The sequence below is a fragment of the Chiloscyllium plagiosum genome, unplaced genomic scaffold (assembly GCF_037043375.1).
Source record: "Chiloscyllium plagiosum isolate Xiang-an unplaced genomic scaffold, Cpla_swu_hap1 HiC_scaffold_29, whole genome shotgun sequence".
Taxonomy (NCBI): Eukaryota; Metazoa; Chordata; class Chondrichthyes; order Orectolobiformes; family Hemiscylliidae; genus Chiloscyllium; species Chiloscyllium plagiosum.
Window position 1 is genome coordinate 41,161,424 of NW_028270167.1, and position 22,123 is coordinate 41,183,546.

The window sequence follows — 22,123 nt, forward strand, 5'->3', positions numbered from 1 at the left end:
CACTTGGGAGTATTGTGTTCAGTTTTGGTCACCTTGTTGAACTGGAAAGAATGCAGAAAAAAATTTACAAAGATGTTGCCTGTACTCAATGGTCTCAGTTGTAAGGAGAGGTTCGAGAAGCTAGGACGTTTTTCTTTTACAGCATAGGAGACTGAGAGGGCACCTTATGGAGGTGTATAAGATCACGAGAGACATGGATACAGTGAATGCACTCAGTCTTTTTCCCAAGGTTGGTGAATTGAGGACTTGAGGACATCAGTTTAAGGCTAGAGGGGAAAGAATACAAGAAAACCTGAGGGGCAACTTTTTTTACACAGAGGACGTTACGCATATGGAATGAGCGACAGGTGGAAGTGGTTGAAGTGAGTACATTTACAACATTTAAAAGGCATTTGGACAAGTACATGAATAGTAAGGAAAATGAGGTTAGCATGGACAGCCATTTTTGTTGGCATGGAGTATCAGTAAAAAGGACTATTATTTGAATGGTAAAAAATTGCAGAATGCTGCTGTGCAGAGGGATCTGGGTGTCCTTGCGCATGAATCACAGAAGTTTGGTCTGCAGGTACAACAGGTCATTAAGGTAGCAAATGGAATTTTGCCCTTCATTGCTAAAAGGATTGAGTTTAAAACAGGGATGTTATGTTGCAGCTGTATAGGGTACTGATGAGGCCACACCTGGAGTACTGGTGAGACCTCATCAATTTTGGTCTCCTTCCTTGAGAAAGGAAATATTGGCAACAAAAGTGTAGAGGAGGTTGATTCCAGAGTTGAGGGGGTTGGCTTATTTACTGAGCAAACTGGGATTATAATCATTGAAATTTAGAATGAGGAGGTATCTGTTAGAAACATATGAAATTATGAAGGAAATAGAAGTAGAGAGTATGTTTCAACTGGCAGGTGAAACTCGGACAAGAGGGCACTAATCAAAATTAGTGGCAGCAGATTTCGGACCAAATTGAGAAGGAAATCCTTCAGCACAGGGTTGAGAATCTGTGGAATTCCATTTCCAGTGAAGTATTTGAAGCTTCCTCTTTGAATGTTTTTCAAGCTAAGAAAGATAATTTTTTGAACAGTAAAGGAATTAAGGGTTATAGTAAGAGGGCAGGTAAGTGAAGCTGAGGCCACAAAAAAAATCAGCCCGGACCTGATTGAATGATGGAGCTGGCTTGAACGGCCAGATAGCCTACTCCTATTCCTATTTCTTAAGGGCTTATGATAACATTTCAGGTCCACTGACTCTTCTTCAGAACTGGACACAAAAGGTTAACTCTGATTTCTTTCTACAGATGGAAACTTTAAGTTTTGTCAGCAATTTGTTTTTGTTTCTGATTTCTAGTATCCGCAATTCTGTCAGTTTTCCATTTCTAATCATTTACTCATTATGTAAAATGGTGACCGAGTGATTGTCATGAAATATAATGAATAAAAGATTTCATGGGACCTCAAAACATAGCCCTTTGCTTTACTATTCACAAACCAGGGATTTCCAAACTATGGGCTTTTATTTCATTCATGGGACGTGGACATCACGGGCTAGGCCAGAAGTTATTGCCCAGACGGTAATTTGAGTCAAAATTGCTGGGGGCCAGCACAGCAGTTCCCTGGGTCTCTGGATTAACAATGATACCACCTGGGGATCACTTTCCCTGTAAATCACAATGGATGGAACAGTACCTCTGGTGACTTCAATGCTGCTGTTAATCCAGTACTATGCACAAATAAATACCTATTGCCCTTGATCAAAGATCTGTTAAATGGCCTGGCATGGGCAAAAATTCATAAAAGACTGATCTTTTGTAGGCCTATCTGCAGGTGGGAGTGGCTGCTGAATCCCAGTACCCGCCAAACATAACAATTTACTGTTTCACAAAATAAGGCCCTTGTTTAGGATCATGTCACTCCCAGCTTTATTTCAGAGGTACATGAACAAATTGTAAGTGCACTAAAGTCTATTTAAGAGACAGAATACCTACAAACTGAGGCCATCCAATGTAGGTTACTGAGAGAAATCTAAAACTTAAAATTGCATTGGATACTGCCTTGTGCTATCCATCCAAAGTGAGAAGCAGATCTAATGAGGCTGGTGAACACCAATGTACTCAAACCAGTAATGACCAGTGATTGGGCATTTTTAAAAATTCATTCACAGGAGGAGGGCATTGCTGGCAAGGCGAGCATTTATTGCCCATCACAGAGGGCAGTAAGAGTCAACCACATTACTGTGGGTCTGGAGTCACATATAGTCTAGACCAGGTAAGGATGGCAGTTTCCCTAAAGGACATCAGGAACCATTTTTGGGTTTTTAATGACAGTCAACAAACTACTAATTCCACATCTCTATTGAATTCAAATTCCACTAACTGCCACGGTAGAATTTTAACCAGAGTCTCCAGAACATTACTTAGATGTCTGCATGAATAGTATAGCTACAATCTCATGAAGCAAGTGATGCTGTCACTTTAAAAAGGTTATTTTGTTCTTAGTTTCTGAAAATTGGTCATAAAGACAGAGGTGCAAAAGAGTCTAGGGAAGGGTCTAGTTTAACAATGGAAGGGGAGTGGCCAGTTCTCCCAGTTCAGATTTTTTTTCTCTTTTGCTTTTAGACGTAACAGTCACAAGATGGGAGAGTCCAGGGGAGTTGCAAGTTTCAGGAAAAAAATTCTCTGACCTTCTTCTGAAATCTCTTTGCATGTTGTTCCCTCCTGCCTGGAAGAATCTGTGTTTGAATTTACCTTTCTACCAAGGCATGTCTAAGGGAGCAGTTGATTAGTAATAGTTACTGTGTCAGTTCGGTTAAGGTTTCTAATAGTTAACTTATTATAAATTCCGTTTTCTTTTGTCCATGTTTAAAATAAATTCTGCTTTGCTTAAAGCCAAGTGTTTTGACCAGGTGTATCACACCTAGCATATCCACTTCACATCTGCCTTTAAAATAAGCAGTAGTTAGGACCTAAGCTACCTTCTTACATTATTTTTGATGGGGTCTGGCTTGGTGCTAAATAATTGCCTTCCAATTATCTCAATGAGCTTGTGGAGATAATATTTGGGGTTGTGATTACCCCTTCTTCGGAGGTTATGGAACAATGGCGATTATGTATCTAAACTCTAGATTAGAGTAGTGCTGGAAAAGCGCAGCAGGTCAGGCAGCATCCGAGGAGCAGGAAAATCAACGTTTTGGGCAAAAGCCCTTCATCTGGACAAAAGCCCTACACTCACTGGTTGCCTACTGCTAAAAAGGGAATGTCAGTGAGGAAAGAGTCAAAGAGTGTGATGCTTGAAAAGGGCAGCCGGTCAGGCAGCATCTGAAAAGCAGGACAGTAGACGTTTTGCGCATATGCCCTTTATCAGAAATCGGGCTTATGCCCAAGACATTGACTCTCTTCGACACTGATCTACAGCATCTGCAGTCCTCACTTTCTCCTGTCAGTGAGGAAAGCATGCTTTGAATTCAGAAACACTTACAGCTACAAATACCAGTGGGTCCAAGATTCTTGTGTGTCAACACTGGAACAAGTAGAGGCAGAGAAGTGAAACTTGGTCACTGATTATGGGAAAATCCAGGAGGACATGCATCTCAGAGGGGAGGTAAGTGACAACTTTAAAATTCACTGATTCGGTTCCTACTGTAGATATTCTTGCCCTTGGCTGACAACTGTGCTTCACTGATACCAGCTACTAGACTAAAACAAAGAATGGTGGATGGTGCTGAAATAGCAGCTGATTACTATGTTTGAGATGTTGGATGGCTTAAGAGAGAACAGTGTCTGAATACTGCATTTGGGAGTTACGAGAATGGCGTGTGGGGGCACTCACTTCTGTGTGGAGATGGTGGCATAATAGATTCTGAATGTTTACTGAACTGGTTGTGACTGACCCCACAGATGCAAATACTGGTAATAGTAAAACTAATCTCTTTTCTCATGCATAAAGGTAAACAATCTTGGCAAGATATGAGGCGCTGCAGATTAAACCTTCCCCAACACAATGTGCACCACTTTCTAAAGAGAATGTGTGTGTGTGTCTGTATTGTATATATAATGCAAATCCAAAATCCAGCATCCTTGCCGGATCTCAGACTTCCTCAGAATCTGTACATCTGATGTGGTGTAGCATGTCATTCAGTCATTAATTTTGTTATTATGCAATAGATTCAGTCCAAGTGTTCAATATATATTTCAATATCTGGTTCTCCTGTAATATTGATCCTCAGCAGTTTGTTTATGTCTGGCTTCTTATGTTTTGAGGGCGTATCCCACATCAGAAGCAAACAGAAGGTGAACACTATGATAATTTCCTCATGCTGTTAACTAAAACCAATGCAGAATAGAGTTCAACTTGTACAGTCAGCGCCTAACCAACACAGCATTTCAGAAATGTTCAGTTACCCAAAGTGACTTATTGTTTTCTTTCTGGACCGTCGTAATTGAAAATACCTTTAAGAAAATTTAATGTACAACAGCATGTCAACAACAAGCATGTTATAGTATGACTACTCCTCTCCAAATGTAGACAAGCATTTTTCAAGCAGGCCAAACCACACGTCCAATGGCTTAAACAGTAAAGTTCACCATTATAAAAATGTCCAGTTTTCAGACAGCCCGATTTTGGGTATAGCATATTTTAATGTGGCTTTTATCCTTAAAGTTACCAGGAAAATGCTGATTTTGTGCTTGGACTTGTGATAGTTTGAAAAAATAAAAATAATTCTAGTTACTCTCTAGAGTATCTCTTGTGATGTGTTTCTTTTCACCAAATCACTTGGTCCGCCACCGCCACCTAACCCTACCAGCACCCTCCTTTGTGCAAACACAAACAATTTAAATTTTCATTGTCCACAACTTGTACAACTGTCAAAAATATCTTATCATTGTTGTACTCAGTGACTTTTCATCCAAGGTGGTTTGAACATCTATCGCAATTAATCACTATCTCTCCTCTGAGGTAACTGCTCCACTTGACCTCCATAATACTACCTCCCACACAAACTCACCATCCATAGTCAAGGATAAAGGAGATAAATCAATGGCTGAAGAGGGGGTATATTGTTCAGGGATTCGGGATTTTGGACAATTTGAATATCTTCTGGGATAGAAAGGACCTGTTCAAAAAGAATCAGTTTAACTTGAACTGGAAAAGGACCAATATCTTAGTGGCAGATTTGCCAGTTCTATTAAATGAGAATTCATATTGCTAGAGAGGTAAGGATGGAGGAATTCTAAGTAACAGTGTAAATAGAAAGATTGATGAGAAAGTTTCTGAATGTAAAAAGAGCAAGTCAATTAGAAAAGAAAGACAAGAGAAAGTCACAGAATGTAGTAACTCTGACAAATTAACAGAGATCAGTGCAGCATAGTACAGATTTGTGCCAGCCTTCTCGCCTACTCTAAGATCAGTCTCACCTACATATCCTTCATTGTACTAACTTCCATGTGCCAAGTGTCACTTAAATGTCCCTAATGTATCTGACTCTACCACCACCACTGGCAGAGCATTCCACGCACCCACCATGCTTTGAGTGAAGAACATACCTCTAACATCTCCCCTGAACCTTCCTCCAATCACTAAAATTATGCCTCCTCATGATAGACATTTCCACTAGGGCAAGAGTCTCTGGCTGTCCACTCTGTCTATGCCTCTCATCATCTTGTACACCTCTATCAAGTCACCTCTCATCCTTCTTCGCTCCAAAGAGAAAAGCCCTTGTTCCCTCAACCTTTCTTCATAAGAAATGCTCTCCAGGCAGCATCCTGGTAAATCTCCTCTGCACCCTCCCTAAAACTTCCACATCTTTCCTATAATGAGGTGACCAGAACTGAACACAATATTCCAAGTGTTGTCTAACCAGGGTGCTATAGAGCTGCAGCATAACCGTGTGGCTCTTAAACTCAATTCCCCTGCTAATGAAAGCCAACACACCATACGCTTTCTTAACAACCAGGGTGGCAACTTTGAGGGATCTGTGGACATGGATCCCAAGATCCCTCTGTTCCTACACACTGCCAAAAATCCTGCCTTTAATCCTGTATTCTGTAATCCAAAATGAATCACTTCACACTTTTCCAGGTTGAACTCCATCTGCCACTTATCAGCCCAGTTCTGCATCCTGTCAATGTCTTGTTGCAGCCTACAACAGCCTTCCACACTATCCACAGCTCCACCAAACCTTTGTGTCATCAGCAAACTTACTTACCCATCCTTCCACTTCCCAATCCAAGTCATTTATAAAAATCACAGAGTAGAGGTTGCAAAACTGATCCCTGCAGAACACCACTGGTCATCAAGCTCCAGACAGAATACTTTCCACCTACCACCAATCTCTACCTTCTATGGGCCAACCAATTCTGCATCCAGACTTGACAGATTCCCCTGTATCACAAGCCTCCTTACTTTCTGAATGAGCCTACCATGCAGAACCTTATCAAGCACCTTGCGAAAATCCATGTATACTATATCCACTGCTCTACCTTTATCGATATGACTTGTCTCATCCTCAAAGAATTCAATAAGCCTTGTCAGGCATGATCACAAAGCCATGCTGGCTACCTCTAATCAAACTATGATTTTCCAAGTAGTCATAAATCCTGTTTCTCAGAATCTTCTCCACTACTTTACCAACCACTGACACAAGACTGACTGGTCTGTAATTCCCAGGATTATCCCTATTACCTTTCTTGAACAAGGGAATAACATTTGCGAGCGTTCAATCATCTAGCACAACTCCAGTGGACAGTGAAGATGCAAAGATCATCGCTAAAGGCACAGCAATCTCTTCCCTCATTGCCTGTAGTAACCTAGGGTATATCCCTTCTGGTGCAGCTGCAATTATTTCAGTGCAAGAGGTCTTACAGGTAAGGCTGATGAACTCAGAGCATATACAGGAACATGGGATTGGGACATCATAACTATTATAGAAACTTGACTGAGAGATGGACAAGACTGGCAGCTCAATGTTCCAGGGTTTAGATGCTACAGGAAGGACAGAAAAGGAGGCTCGAGGAGGAGGACAGCAGTTTTCTGATTTAAAACAAACTAGAGAAGATTTTTTGAAAGATCATCCAGTGAAAATTTATGGGTAGAAATTAGAAACACTCAAGGAAAGATCACCTTGATGTGACTGTACTGTAGTCAGAGAGAAATTGAGAAACAAATATGTATAGGAATCTCAAATATATGTAAGCATAAGATTGTAACAATGGGAAATTTTAATTTTCCAAACATTGACTGGGCCTAACAATGTTAAAGGTTTGGATGGTGAAGAATTTGCCAAATGTGTTCAAGAATTCTTTTTTAATCAATATGTGGATGTTCCTACAAGAGATGGGGTAAAACTAGACCTTGTTTTGTGCAATAAAAGAAGGACAGGTGACTGAAGTGAAAGTGGGGGAACACTTTGGGTCGAGGTATAATAATAACACCATTAGTTTGAAGATGGTTATGGAAATGAATAAGCCTTCCATAAAAGTTAGTATGAGACAAAAACTTTAAGGAATTGATTGGAGTAGACTATTGTCAGGAAAAAGGATGTCTCACAAGTGGGAGTCATTTAAGAATGCGATGACGAAAGTTTAGAGGCATTTTGTTCCAGTGAGAGTGAAGGGTAAGGCCGGTAAGATTAAGGAACAATGGATAAATAAAGATGTCGAGGTTCTAGTCAGGAAAAAATAAAAGAGAATCTTATTTTCGATATACACAGCTGGACTCAAACGAATCTGAGTAAATATAAAGTGCGTCGGAGCATTCTTAAGAGAGAAATGAGGAAGACAAAGAAGGGATATGAGATAGCATTGGCAGATAAGGTTAAGGGTAACCCAAAGAGATTCTATAAATAGATCAGGAGTAATGGGGTAACTAGAGAGACGATATGGCCTCTTGAAGATCAAGAGGTTGCCTTTGTGTTAACCCTCAGGAGATCAGAGAGATATTAAATCAATACTTTGCGTCAATGTTTACCATGGAGAAATAAATAGAAGCTAGAGAATTCAGGGAAATAATTACAGATGTTAAAACAGTTCACATTACAGAAAAGGAAGTTTATGAGGTCTTACGAGAATATAAAAGTGGATAAGTATCCAGGATCTGATATAATGTATCCCAGAATGCTGTAGGAAGTTAGGGAAGAAATAACAGGGTGCCTTGCAGAAATATCATCCATAACTACAGGTAAGGTGCCCGATGACTAGAGGGTGGTTAATGTTGTGCCTTCATTTAAGAAGGATTGTAAGAGAAACCAGGGAACAATAGACCTGTGAGAGTCTGACGTTGGTTGTGAATAAGTGGTTTGAGGTGATTCTAAAAGATAGGATTTATAAACATTTAGAGACGCAAAAATTGATTAGGCATAGTCAGCATAGTTTTGTGCAAGGCATATCATGTCGCACAAGCTTAAGTGAGTTTTTTGAGGAAGGTACCAAAAAGATTGATAAGGGCAGAGCAGTAAACATTGTTTACTTGTACTTTTGTAAAGGCTTTGACAAGGTTCCACATGGCAAACTAATTAACAAATTCAGGTCACATAGGATTCAAGGTGAGCTTGCCAGTTGGATACATAATTGGTTTAACGGTAGGAGACAGAGTTGCTTTTCAGAATGGAGGCCTGTCACTAGTGTGCCTCCACAGGGATCAGTTCGAGATCGTTGTTTGTTGGCCAAATATGGAAATGGTATGGATGAGAATATCGAAGGTGTGATTGGTAAATTTGCAGACATCAAAATTGATGGTATAGTAGAAAGTGAAGAAGGTTTTCTAAGATTACAAAAGAATCTCATTCAAATGGGTCAATGTGCTGAAAAATGGCAGATGGATTTCAATTTAGATAAATGCGAGGCATTGCATTTTGGTACCACAACAGGGGCAGGACTTGTACAGTTAATGTAGGGCCTTGGATAGTGTTGTAGAACAGAGGGACCAAGGGGGTCAGGTACAGAATTCTTTGACGCTTGAATCACATATAGACAGTGCAGTTAAAAAGACATTTAGCACACTTGCCTTCATTGTTCAGTCCTTAAAGTATAGGAGTTGAGAAGTCAAGTTGAGGTTGTACAGGACACTGGTGAGGCCTTTTCTGGAGTATTGCATCCAGTTCTAGTCAGCCAGTTATAGGAATGATATTTTTAAGCGAGAGAGGGGTCAGAAGAGATTTACCAGGATATTGCCAGCCATGGAAGGTTTGAGTTATAAATAAAAGCTGGATAGCTGGCAGTTATAGGAAGGGAGAAAAGCCGCAGATACAGTCAGGTAGATGGGTTACTTCCAGGAAAGAGAGAAGGTAGTGCAGGCATCTCCTGTGATTATCCCCACCTAAAAAAGGTATACTGCTTTGAAAAATGTATGGGGTGATGAACTCTCAGAGGAACGTAGCATGAACAGCCAAGTTTCTAGTACAGAGAATAGCTCCAATGTAATGAGGTATACATCAAGTTCCAAGCAATCGATTGTGATGAGGACACATTAATCAGAGACACAGATAGATATTTCTGCGGCTGACAGCAACCAGAATGGTGTGTTGTCTCTGGTGCCAGGATCAAGGATATTAGATTAGATTAGATTACTTACAGTATGGAATCAGGCCCTTCGGCCCAACAAGTCCACACTGACCCGGCGAAGCCATACCCCTACATTTACCCCTTCTTACCTAACACTACGGGCAATTTAGCACGGCCAATTTACCTGACCTGCACATCTTTTGTGACTGTGGGAGGAAACCGGAGCACCCGGAGGAAACCCACGCAGACACGGGGAGAATGTGCAAACTCCACACAGTTAGTCACCTGAGTCGGGAATTGAACCCGGGTCTCTGGCGCTGTGAGGCAGCAGTGCTAACCATTGTGCCACCGTGCACCTTGGACAGGGTAAGAATGCTCTCAAAGGGGAGAGGGACGAGCAGGAGGTTGTTGCACACAGTGGAAATAATGACATAGGAAGGAAAAAGGATGAGGTTCTGAAGGGACAATATAGAAAGTTAGGCAGGAATTTAAAAAGGAGGTCCTCAACGGTAATAATATCTCGATTACTCCAGGTGGTACAAGCTACAGTAGGAGTGCAGGGGAGAAAGGTTCATATTTTTGGATCATTGGCATCTCTTCTGGGGTAGAAGTGACCTGGACAAGAAGGACGGATTGCACCTAAATTGGAAGGGGACTAATAGAGTGGCAGGGACATTTGGTTGAGCTGTTTGGAAGGATTTAAACTAGTAAGTTTTGGGGGGCAGGGGGGAAAGAGAGGTGTGGTTGGACCCAGGGAACCAGCGAGAAAAGAGATCAATCGGAACTGGTACAGTTGGGAAAGGGAGCCAGTCAAAAAGTCAGGGCCGGCAGAGACAAAGCAGACAACAAGGTATGATTTGCATTTACTTCAATGCAAGAGGCCGAACAGGGAAGGCAGATGAACTGAGGGCATGGTCAGGAACATGGGACTGGGATATCATAGCAGTTACAGAAATGTGGCTCCGGGATGGACAGGACTGGCAGCTTCATGTTTCAAGATACAAATACTATAGGAAGGATAAAAATGGGGGTAAGAAAGAAGGTGGAGTGGCATTTTTGATAAGGAATAGCATTACAGCTGTACTTAGGGAGGATATTCCTGGGAATACATCAGGGAAGTTATTTGAGTGGAAGTGAAAAAGAAGAAAGGGATATCACGTTACTGGGATTATATTATACAACCCCCCAACAGTCAGCAGGAAATTGAAAAACAAATTTGTAAGGAGATTTCAGTTATCTGTAAGAATAATAGTGATAGGGGATTTTAACTTTCCAAACATAGACTGGGAGTGCCATAGTGTCAAGGGTTTAGATGGAGAGGAATTTTTTAAGTGTGTACAAGAAAATTTCCTGATTCAATATGTGGATGTACCTACTAGAGGAGGCACAAAACTTGACTTACTCTTGGGAAATAAGGCAGTGCAGGTGACTGAGCTGTCAGTGGGAGGAGCACTTTGGGGCCAGCAACCATAATTCTAATAGTTTTAAAATAGTGATGGAAAAGGATAAATTGGATCTAAAAGTTGAAGTGCTAAGTTGGAGGAAGGCCAACTTTGATGCTATGATGCAAAATCTTAGAACTTTCAAAAGTTGATTGGGGGCAGATATTTGCCGGTAAAAGGGAAGGCTGGAAGTTGGGAGGCCTTCAAAAAAATGAGATAACTAGAGACCAGTGATGTTCTGTCAAGGTAAAAGGAAAGGCTGGTGCGTGTAGGGAATGCTGGATGACAAGCAAATCTGAGGTTTTGATTAAGAAAACCAAGGAAGCATATGTCAGATATAGACAAGAGAGATCGAGTGAATCCTAAGAAGAGTAAGGCAGCAGGAATAGACTTAAAAGGGAAAATAAGAGGGCAAAAAGGGGACATTAGATAGCTTTGCCAAATAGGGTTAAGGAGAATCCAAAGGGATTCTACAAATACATTATGGGCAAAAGTGTAATTAGGGAGAGTATTGGGCCTCTCAAAAGATCAACAAGACAGCTTATATGCGGAAGCGCAGGAGACTGGAGTGGGGCAATACGAAACAAGTATTTTGCATCAGTGTTTACTGTGGAGAAGCACATGGAAGGTATAGAATGTGGAGAATCAGATGGTGACATTTTGAAAAATGTCCATATTACAGAGTTGTTGGAGCTGGATGTCTTGAAACACAGAGGTGGATAAATCCCCAGGACCTGATCAGGTGTACCCTTGAACTCTGTGGGAAGCTAGGGAAATGTTTCCTTAGACCCTTGTTGAGATATTCGTATCATCGATAGACACAGGTGAGGTGCTGGAAATCTGGAGGTTGGCTAACGTGCCATTAGTTAAGAAAGGTGGGGGAACTATAGACCAGTGAGCCTGACGTCAGTAGTGGACAAGTTGTTGGAGGGAATCCTGAGAGACAGGATTTATACGTATTTCGAAAAGCAAGGCCAGATTAGGGATAGTCAGCATGGCTTTGTGCATGGGAAATCACGCCTCATTAACTTGATTGAGTTTTTTGAAGAAGTAACAAAGAGGATTGATCAGAGCAGAGCAGTAGACATGATCTTCATGGATCTCAGTAAGGCATTCAACAAGGATCCTTATGGTAGACTAGTTAGCAAGGTCAGGCCTCATGGAATACAGGGAGAACTAGCCACTTGGATAAAGAAATGACTCAAAGGTAGAAGACAGACGGTGATGGTGGAAGGCTGCTTTTTAGACTGGAGGCCTGTGACCGGTGATGTGCCTCAAGGATCAGTGCTGGGTCCACTGCTTTTCATCATTTGTAGAAAAGATTTGGACATGAACATAGGAAGTATAGTCAGTAAATTTGCAGATGATACCAAAATTGGAGGTGTAATGGACAGTGAAGAAGGTTACCTCACAGTACAACGGAATCTTGATCCAATGGGCCAATGGGCTGAGGTGAGGCTAACTGAGTTTAATTTAGATAAATGCAAAGTGCTGCATTTTGGAAAGGCGAATCACAGCAGGACTTAATGGTAAGGTCCTGGGGATGCGTTGCTGAACAACGAGACCTTGGAGTGCAGGTTCATAGTTCCTTGAAAGAGGAATCGCAGGTAGATAGAATAGTGAAGATGATGTCTGATACGCTTTCTTTTGTTGGTCAGTGCATTGAGTATAGGAATTGGGAGGTCATGTTGCTGCTGTACAGGACATTGGTTAGACCACTTTTGGAATATTACATGCAATTTTGGTCTCCCTCCTATCGAAAGGATACTGTGAAACTTGAAAGGATTCATAAAAGATTTACAAGGATGTTGCCAGGATTGCAGGTTTTGAGCTGTAGGTAGAGAGTAAATAGGGTGGGGCTGTTTTGCCTGGAGCATCAGAGGCAGAGGGGTGACCGTAGAGGCTTATAAAGTCATGAGGGGGCATGGATAGGGAAAATAGACAAGTTATTTTCCCTGGGGTGGGGGAGTCCAGAACTAGACAGCATAAATTTAGGGTGAGGGAGGAAAGATTTAAACGGGACCTAAGGAGCAACTTTTTCACACAAAGGATGGTGCGGGTGTGGAATGAGCTATCAGAGGAAGTGGTGGAGGCTGGTACAATTGCAATAGTTAAAAGGCATCTGAATGGATGTATGAATAAGGAGGATTTGGAGGGATATTGGCAAAGTGCTGGCAAATGAGACATGATTAGGTTAGGATATTTGGTCGGTATAGACAAGTTGGACCGAAGGGTCAGTTTCCATGCTGTACATCTCTATGACTCTATGAGGTTGGAACACTTTTCACTGCAGTGGAGGTTTAGAGGTTTATAAAAGGGTTAATGGTAGGTGTCTTTTCCCAAGGATAGGGAATTTCAAGACTCGGGGGCATATTTTTAAGGTGAGAGAAGAGAGATTTAAAAAAGACGTAGAGCAATTTTCTTTTTACACACAGGGTGGTATGCATGTAAAATGAACTTCCTGAGGAAGTAGAAGATGTGGGCACAGTTCAAAAGTTTAAAAGACATTTAGTTAAGTACATGAATAGTAAACATTTGGAGGGCCAGGAGCAGGCAGATGGGATTAGTTTGGTTTGTGATTATGTTTGGCATGGGCTGGGTGGACCGAAGGTTCTTTTAACACACTATGAGTCTATAACAACAACCGCCATCTCATACCGCCACACCATTACTGGTAATCTCTGATTATTTCCTTACATTTGTCTAGATTCTCTTTCAATTCCATTTCAATGACACTTCAAAATCTCAACTGCCCAGCATTTGTCCTCAAGACCAAAACTGTTTCTGTACCAATCGATCTGCAAAACCAAAACACGTCTGCCCTTATTGTCCTAGTTTCCATTAGAACCACTGACTCTCTATAATTCATTCCTCCGGAGCAGCCATCAAGTCTGGTAACTCACATTCAAAGGGGGCCCTCTTGAACACATATGGCAGCCAACTAGTTCAACTATTCATTGCCAGATAATGGACAAGTTGGACAGAAGGGTCAGCTTCCATGCTGTACATCTCTACGAGGATGGAACATTTTTCACTGCAGCGGAGGTTTAGAGGTTTATAAAAGGGTATGATAGGGTTAATGGTAGTGGTGCCTTTTCCAGAGGACAGGGGATTTCAAGATTTGGTGACATAAAACTGACATTAAAGTCCAGCTCTCCTCCGTCAGAACTGCTGTCCCATGATCATTCAGAATGTAAAGATAACACCTTCACAGTTTCTTTTCTCTAATACAATCTATTATCTGAAACTCCTCTCTCTTAACTCCTCCACTTCCTCTCCAACAAATTCAATGAATTAATGACATCAATATCATTCGGAATTAGACAATTTGATTAGCTCTTGCTGCAGCTTTTCTTGCTTCCGAGTCCACTAGATCAAAATTTCTCTAAGGACGCCCTCCCCCAAGTTATCAACCTCAACTCCTGCCTTTCTCTAGTTTTTCTTCTCACTTGCTTCATATCTGCTTCCCTTTTCTCATCCTTTTTTTAAATTTGTTCATTTTGTGGGATATGGGCATCACTGGCTGCATCAGCATTTCTTGCCCATCCCTAGTTGCCCTTGAGAAGGTAGTAGTGAGCTGCCTTCTTGAACCGCTGCAGCCACATGCTGAAGGTTGACCCACAATGTCGTTAGGGTTGGAATTCCAGGAATTTGAACCCAGTGACAGTGAAGGAACGACGATATATTTCCAAGTCAGAATGGGGAGTGACTTGGGGATGAACTGTCAAGTGATTGTGTTCCAACATATCTGCTGCTCTTAACCACTAGATGAAAGTGGTTGTGGGTTTGGAAGGTGCTGAGTATCGTTGATGAATTTCTGCAGTGCATCATGCAGATAGTACACACTGCTGCTACTGAGCATTGGTCGTGGAGGGAGTGGATGCAGTACCAATCAAGCGGACTTCTTTGTCCTGGGTGGTGTCAAGCTTCTTGAGTGCTGTTGAGGCTGCACTCATCCAGGCAAGTGGGGTGAATTCCATCACATTCCAGACTTCTGCCTTGTAGATGGTGGGCAGGCTTTGAGTCAGGAGGTAAGTCACAAGCGCAATATTCTTAGCTTCTGACTTGCTCTTGAAGCCACTATGTTTATGTTGCAAACCCAGTTGAGTTTCTGGGCAATGATAACCCCTGGCTGTTGATATTGGAGGATTCAGTGATGGTAACATCATTGAATGTCAGGGGACTGGGGTTAGATTGTCTCTTATTCTTCATGGTCATAGCCTGGGATTTGTGTGGCGCAAATGTTACTCTCATTTGTCAGGATATTTTCCAGATCCTGTTGCATTTGAACATGGACTGCTTCAGTATCTGAGTCATCGTCAATGGTGTTGAATGTTGTGAAATCTTTAGCTTAGGAACTCCTGCAGAGATACGCTGGAGCTGAGATGACTGACCTCCAACAATCACAACTATCATTCTATGTGACAGGTATGATTCCAACCGCTGGAGAGTTTACCCATTGATACCTGGTGTGCGAAGGCTCCTTAATACCACACCTGGTCGAATGCAGCCTTGACCTCAAGGGCTGTAACTCTCATCTCACTTCTAGAATTTAGCTCTTTTGTCCACGTTTGAACCAAGGCTGCAATGATGTCCGGAGCAGAGTGGTCCTGGCAAAACACAAACTGGACATCACTAACCAAGTTACTGCGGAGCAGGTGCTGCTTGATAACATTGTTAATGACACTTTCCAATACTTACTAATGATCACGAGTAGACTGATGGGGCAGATATTAGGTGGGTTGGATTTGTCCTGCTTTTTATGTACAGGACACACTTGGGCAATTTTCCATAATGTCAGGTAGATACCAGTGTTGTAAGAACATGGGAAGAGCTTGGCCGGGGAGCAACAAATTCTGGAGCACAAGTCTTCAGTATTATTGCCAGAATGTTGTCAGGGCCCATAGCTTTTGCAGTATCCAGTGTTTCCTGATATCATCTGGAGTGAATCAAATTGGCTGAAGACTGGTATCTGTAATGCTGGCAACAACTGGAGGATGCCAAGATGTATCACCCACATGGCACTTCTGGCTTAAGACTGCTGCAAAAGCATCAGCCTTATCTTTTGCACTGATGTGCTAAGCTCTTTTTTCTCCTCTCGCCCTAAAACTATGCCCTTTAGTTCTGGACTCTCCCACCCCAGGGAAAAGACTTTGTCTATTTATCCTATCCATTCCCCTCATGATTTTATAATCCTCTGTAAGGTCACCCCTCAGCCTCCGACGCTCCAGCGAAAACAGCCCTAAGTCTATTCAGCCTCTCCCTATAGCTCAAATCGTCCAACCCTGGCAACATCCTTGTAAACCGTTTCTGAACCCTTTCAAGTTTCACAGCATCTTTCCAATAGGAAGGAGACCAGAATTGCATGCAATATTCCAACAGTGGTCTAATCAATGTCCTGTACAGGTGCAACATGACCTCACAACTCCTATACTCAATACTCTGACCAATAAAGGAAAGCATATCAAATGCCTTCACTATCCTATCTACCTGTGACTACTTTCAAGGAACTATGAACCTGCACTCCAAGGTCTCTTTGTTCAGCAACAATTCGTTACCATTAAGTGTATAAGTCCTGCTAAGATTTGCTTTCTCAAAATGCAGCACCTCACATTTATATAAATTAAACTCCATCTGCCACACCACAGCCCATTGGCCCATTTGATCAAGATCCCCTTGTACTCTGAGGTAACCCTCTTCGCTGTCCACTACACCTTCAATTTTGCTGCCATCTGCAAACTTACTAACGATACCTCCAATGTTCACATCAAAATAATTTATCTAATTTTGACAAAAAGTAGCGAACCTAGCAGCGATCCTTGTGGCACACAGCTGGTCACAGGCCTCCAGTCTGAAAAGCAAACCTCCATCACCACAGTCAGTCTTCTGCCTTTGAGCCAGTTCTGCTAGAGTGTTTTGAGAAGATTTGTAGCTCGGGTTGAGGTTCTGGATTTAAGTTTGCTCGTTGAGCTGGAAGGTTCGTTTTCAGATGTTTCATCACCATACTAGGTAACATCATCAGTAATCCTCCAATGAAGCACTGTTGTTAGTGTTCTGTATCCAAATGGCTAGTTCTCCCGGTATTCCATGCGACCTAACCTTGCTAACCAATCTTCCAGGGGAACCTTGTCGAACGCCTTACTAAGATTCACATAGATCACGTCCACTGCTCTGCCCTCATCAATCCTCTGACATCTTCAAAAACTCAACTAAGTCCGTGAGATATGATTTCCCATGCACAAAACCATGCTGACAATCCCTAATCAGTCCTTGCCTTTCCAAATAAATGTACATCCTGGCCCTCAGATTCCCTGCAACAACCTGCCTACCACCGATGTCAGGGTCATCAGTCTATAGTTCCTTGCCTTTTCCTTGTCACATTTCTTAAATAGTGGCACCACATTAGCCAACCTCCAGTCTTCCTGCACCTCACCTGTGACTATCAATGACACAAATATTTCACCAAGGGGCCCAGCAAATACTTCCCTAGCTTCCCACAGAGTTCTAGGGTACACCTGATCAGGGCCTGGGGATTTATCCACTTTTATGTGTTTCAAGACATGCAGTACCTGTAATATGGACATTTTTCAAGATGTCACCATCTATTTCCCCACATTCTATATCTTTCATGTCCTTCTCCACAGTAAACATTGATGCAAGATACTTGTTTCATATCTCCTCCGTCTCCTGCGGCTCCACACAAACACTGCTTTGCTGATCGGTGAGGGGCCTTACTCTCTCCCTAGTTACCCTTTTGTCCTTAATATATTTGTAAAAACCTTTTGGATAATCCTTAACCCTATTTTCCAAAACTCTCTCATTCAAAGTTTGGGTGAAGATTTGTAGCTCGGGTGCTCGTTGTTGTGGTTCTGTTCGCCGAGCTGGAAATTTTTGTTGCAAACGTTTTGTCCCCTGTCTAGGTGACATCCTCAGTGCTTGGCCAATATACCGGCCACTACAGTGGACAGCTGAAACTGACAACCGGAAGCGGCAGGGATAGGCCACTATAAATGCCGGGGGAAACACCACAGAAGCGCTTCACAGGAGGCTCCCAAGCACTGAGGATGTCACCAAGACAGGGGACGAAACGTTTGCAACAAAAATTTCCAGCTCGGCGAACAGAACCACAACAAACTATCTCATGCCCTTTTCTGCCCTCCTGATTTCCCCTTAAAAATACTGCCTTTATACTCTAAGGATTCACTCGATCTATCCTGTCTATACCTGATATATGCTTCCTTCTTTTTCTTAACCAAAACCTCAATTTCTGTAGTCAACCAGCATTTCCTACACCTACTACCCTAACGTTTCACCCTGACAGGAATATACTGTCTCTGGACTTTCGTTGTCTCATTTCTGAAGGTTTCCCATTTTCCAGCCGTCCCTTTACCTGCGAACATCCGACCCCAGTCAGCTTCTGAAGGTTTTTTGCCGAATACTGTCAAAATTAGCCTTCAATTCAGAACTTCAACTCTGAGATCCAGTCTATCCTTTTCCATCACTATTTTAAAACTAATAGAATTATGGTTGCTGGCCCCAAAGTGCTCCCCCACTGACACCTTAGTCACCTGCCCTTCCCAAGAATAGGTCAAGGTTTGCACCTTCTCTAGTAGGAACATCCACATACTGAATCAGGAAATTTTCTTACACACAAGTAACAAATTCCTCTCCATCTATATCCTCAACACTATGGCAGTCCCAGTCGATGTTTGGAAAGTTAAAATCCCCTACCATAACCACTGTATTATTCTTACAGATAACTGAAATCTCCTTACAAATTTGTTTTTCAACTTCCTACTGACTATTGGGGAGCTGTATAATATAATCCCAGTAGCGTGATATCCCTTTCTTCTTTTTCACTTCCACCCAAATAACTTTCCTGATGTATTGCCAGGAATATCCTCCCTCAGTACAGAAGTAATGCTATCCCTTACCAAAAATGCCACACTCCCTCCTCTCTTGCCCCTCTTTCTATCTTTCCTATAGCATTTGTATCCTGGAACATTAAGCTGCCAGTCCTACCCATCCCTGAACCACATTTCTGCAACTGCTATGATATCCCAGTCCCATGTTCCTGACCATGCACTGAGTTCATCTGCCTTCCCAGTTAGGCCTCTTGCACTGAAGTAAATGCAGTTTAATTTATCAGCCTTACCTTGTTCTCTGCTTTGTTTCTTCCTGCCCTGACTGTTTGACTCGCTCCTTTTCTTAACTGTACCAGTCTCAGACTGATCTCTATCTCCCTGGGTCCCACCCACCCAACCTTACTAGTTTAAATCCACTCAAACAGCTCTAGCAAATGTCTCCTCCAGTACGTTAGTTCCCTTCCAATTCAGGTGCAATCCATCCTTTTGCACAGGTCACTTCTACCTCAGAAGAAATTCCAATGATCCAAAAATGTGAACCCTTCTGCCATGCACCAGCTCCTTAGCCACAAATTCATCTGCTCTATCCTCCTATACCTACCCTCACTAGCTCGTAACACCGTGAGTAATCCTGATATTACTACCTCAGAGGTCCTCCTTTTTAAATTCCTGCCTAACTTTCTATATTCTCCCTTCAGAATCTCATCCTCTTCCCTTCCTATGTCATTGGTTTCAATGTGTACAATAACCGCCTGCTGGTCCCTCTCACTTTTGAGAATATTATGCACCCTCTCTGAGACATGCTTGATCGTGGGGAGGCACCAGGGAGGCAACACACCATTCTGAGCTTTCGCTGCTGGCTGCAGATACATCTGCCCTGTGCCTCTGACTAGAGATGGAAATGTGTTGCTGGAAAAGCGCAGCAGGTCAGGCAGCATCTAGGGAACAGGAGAATCGACGTTTCGGGCATTAGCCCTTCTTCCTGAAGAAGGGCTAATGCCCGAAACGTAGATTCTCCTGTTCCCTAGATGCTGCCTGACCTGCTGCGCTTTTCCAGCAACACATTTCCATCTCTGATCTCCAGCATCTGCAGACCTCACTTTCTCCTCTGACTAGAGAGTCAACCCCAACGATAGTTTGGAACCTGACGTACCCCCTCATTACATTACAGTCTGTCTTGACATTAGAAACTTGGCTGTTCATGCTATAGTCCCCTGAGAGCCCGTCACCCCCTAAATTTTCCAAATTAGCATACTTGTTTGTAATGACGATAGCCACAGAAGACTCCTGCACTACCTGCCTACATCTATTATCTTTCCTGGAGTTAACCCATCTATCTGACTGTATCTGCAGCTTCCTGTAACTGCCATCCATTACACCCCCTTGCTCTTGTAAACTCATTGTCTCTAACTGTCACTTCAACTGTGGGTTTCCTTCTCTCTCTCTCCCTCTCCCCCCACCCCCCCAACTTCACTGTCCAGGTGCTTCCTATTGTCTGCCTTTCTCCCTTTTAAAAAGTGCCGTTGTTTTGACTTTTCTCTCTAAAGTTCCAAACCAATGCAACAACATATAAAACAGTAATTGCTACTCCTGGAATCCGAGGAGATCGCCTCCAACACATGAAATATTTCAAAAAAGGAACAGCTCTTACAGCAGGAATTTTTTTCCCGTCCTCCATTTTAGATTGACTGAGTTTCACCAGCAATTTCTGTTTTTTGTGAACAGATAATATATTTATTTAAGAAGCGTGACAGGGATAATCCAGGAAATTACAGGCCAATGAGAAATTATTGCAGAAGATTCTCAGTACATTTGGAAAATAATGGATTTGTTAGGAATTTTCAGCATGGTTTTGTCAGGGGAGGGTCTTGTCTCAAATTCGATTGAGGCTTTTGAGGAAGTGAGGAAGACGATTGGTAAGGGTAGGGCAGTGAATATTGCCTACATCGATTTTACTAAAGTATTTGATTAGGTCCCTCATGGTAGGCTGGTCCAGAAGTTACATGGGATCCAAAGTGAGTTGGTAATTTGGATACAAAATTAGCTTGTTAGAAGACAGAGGCTAGTTGTGGAGTGTTTTTCTGTCTGGACGTCTGTGAGCAGTGGTGTTACAGAACATAGAACAATATAGCACACAAACAGGCCCTTCAGCCCTACATGTTTGCATTGATGACAATGCCATTTTAAACTAATCCCATCTGCCTGCAACATGGTCCGTATCACTCTATTCCCATCTGTTTATGTAAATGCCTTTTAAACTTTGCTATCTGCATCTACGTCCACTAGGCGGCACGGTGGCACAGTGGTCAGCACTGCTGCCTCACAGCGCCAGAGACCTGGGTTCAATTCCCCCCTCAGGCGACTCTCCATGTGGAGTTTGCACATTCTCCCCACGTCTGCGTGGGTTTCCTCCCACAATCCAAAAATGGGCAGGTTAGGTAAATTGGCCATGCTAAATTGCCCGTAGTGTTAGGTGAAGTGGTAAATGTAGGGGAATGAGTCTGGGTGGTTTGCACTTCGGTGGGTCGGTGTGGACTTGTTGGGCCAAAGGGCCTGTTTACACACTGTAAGTAATCTAATCTTAGTGCCCCTCACAGTGTGTTCAAATACCTACCACCCTGTGTAAAATAAACTGGTCTTGCACACCTTTTTTAAACTTTCCCCTCTCTCACCCTAAACCTATGTCCCCTCACGTGTGGCATTTCCACATTGGGAAAAAGATTCTGACGATCCACCTTATCCATGCCTTTTAATTTTATACAGAATACTTCTAACAGGTTGCCCGCTCAGCCTCTGCAACTCTAGAAAAAGCTATCCAAGTTTGTCCAACCTCACCTTATAGCTAATACACTTCAATCCAGGCAAGATGTTGTTAAACCTCTTTTGAACTCTCTCCAAAGCCTGCACTACCTCCTACAGCGTGGCAAACAGAACTGCACAAAATACTTCAAATACAACCCAACTGAAGTTTTATATAGTTGCAACATTGTGTCTCACAAGGATTAGTGCTGAGAGTTCTGTTTTTTTTCCATATATAAATGATTAGGATGAAAAGATAGATGATTTGATTAATAAATTTGCAGATGATAAAAATTTGTGGTTTTGCGAATAGCGAGGAAAGTGACCAAAAGATATAGGAGAAAGTGAGGTCTGCAGATGCTGGAGATCAGAGCTGAAAAAGTGTTGCTGGAAATCAGGGCTGAAGAAGGGCTTATGCCCGAAACGTCGATTCTCCTGTTCCCTGGATGCTGCCTGACCTGCTGCGCTTTTCCAGCAACACATTTTCAGACCAAAAGATACAGCAGGATATAAATCAGTTGAAAGGTTGGGC

At 42.4% G+C, this 22,123-nt stretch overlaps 1 protein-coding gene across 16 annotated transcripts in view; it reads right to left on the minus strand.

The window, feature by feature from the left end:
- The window catches only part of LOC122540755 (rho GTPase-activating protein 32), a 591,094-nt gene that overhangs the window by 370,347 nt on the left and 198,624 nt on the right, over positions 1 to 22,123 (minus strand). For 2 of the 16 annotated variants that reach the window (XM_087976508.1, XM_087976510.1), the window contains one exon: positions 15,394 to 15,537. The exons of 13 other annotated variants lie outside the window; for them this stretch is intronic. The gene's annotated coding sequence lies outside the window, so the exon portion shown is untranslated. The remainder of the gene's footprint in view (positions 1 to 15,393; positions 15,538 to 22,123) is intronic. One more of the 16 variants, XM_087976509.1, reaches the window with a different exon arrangement.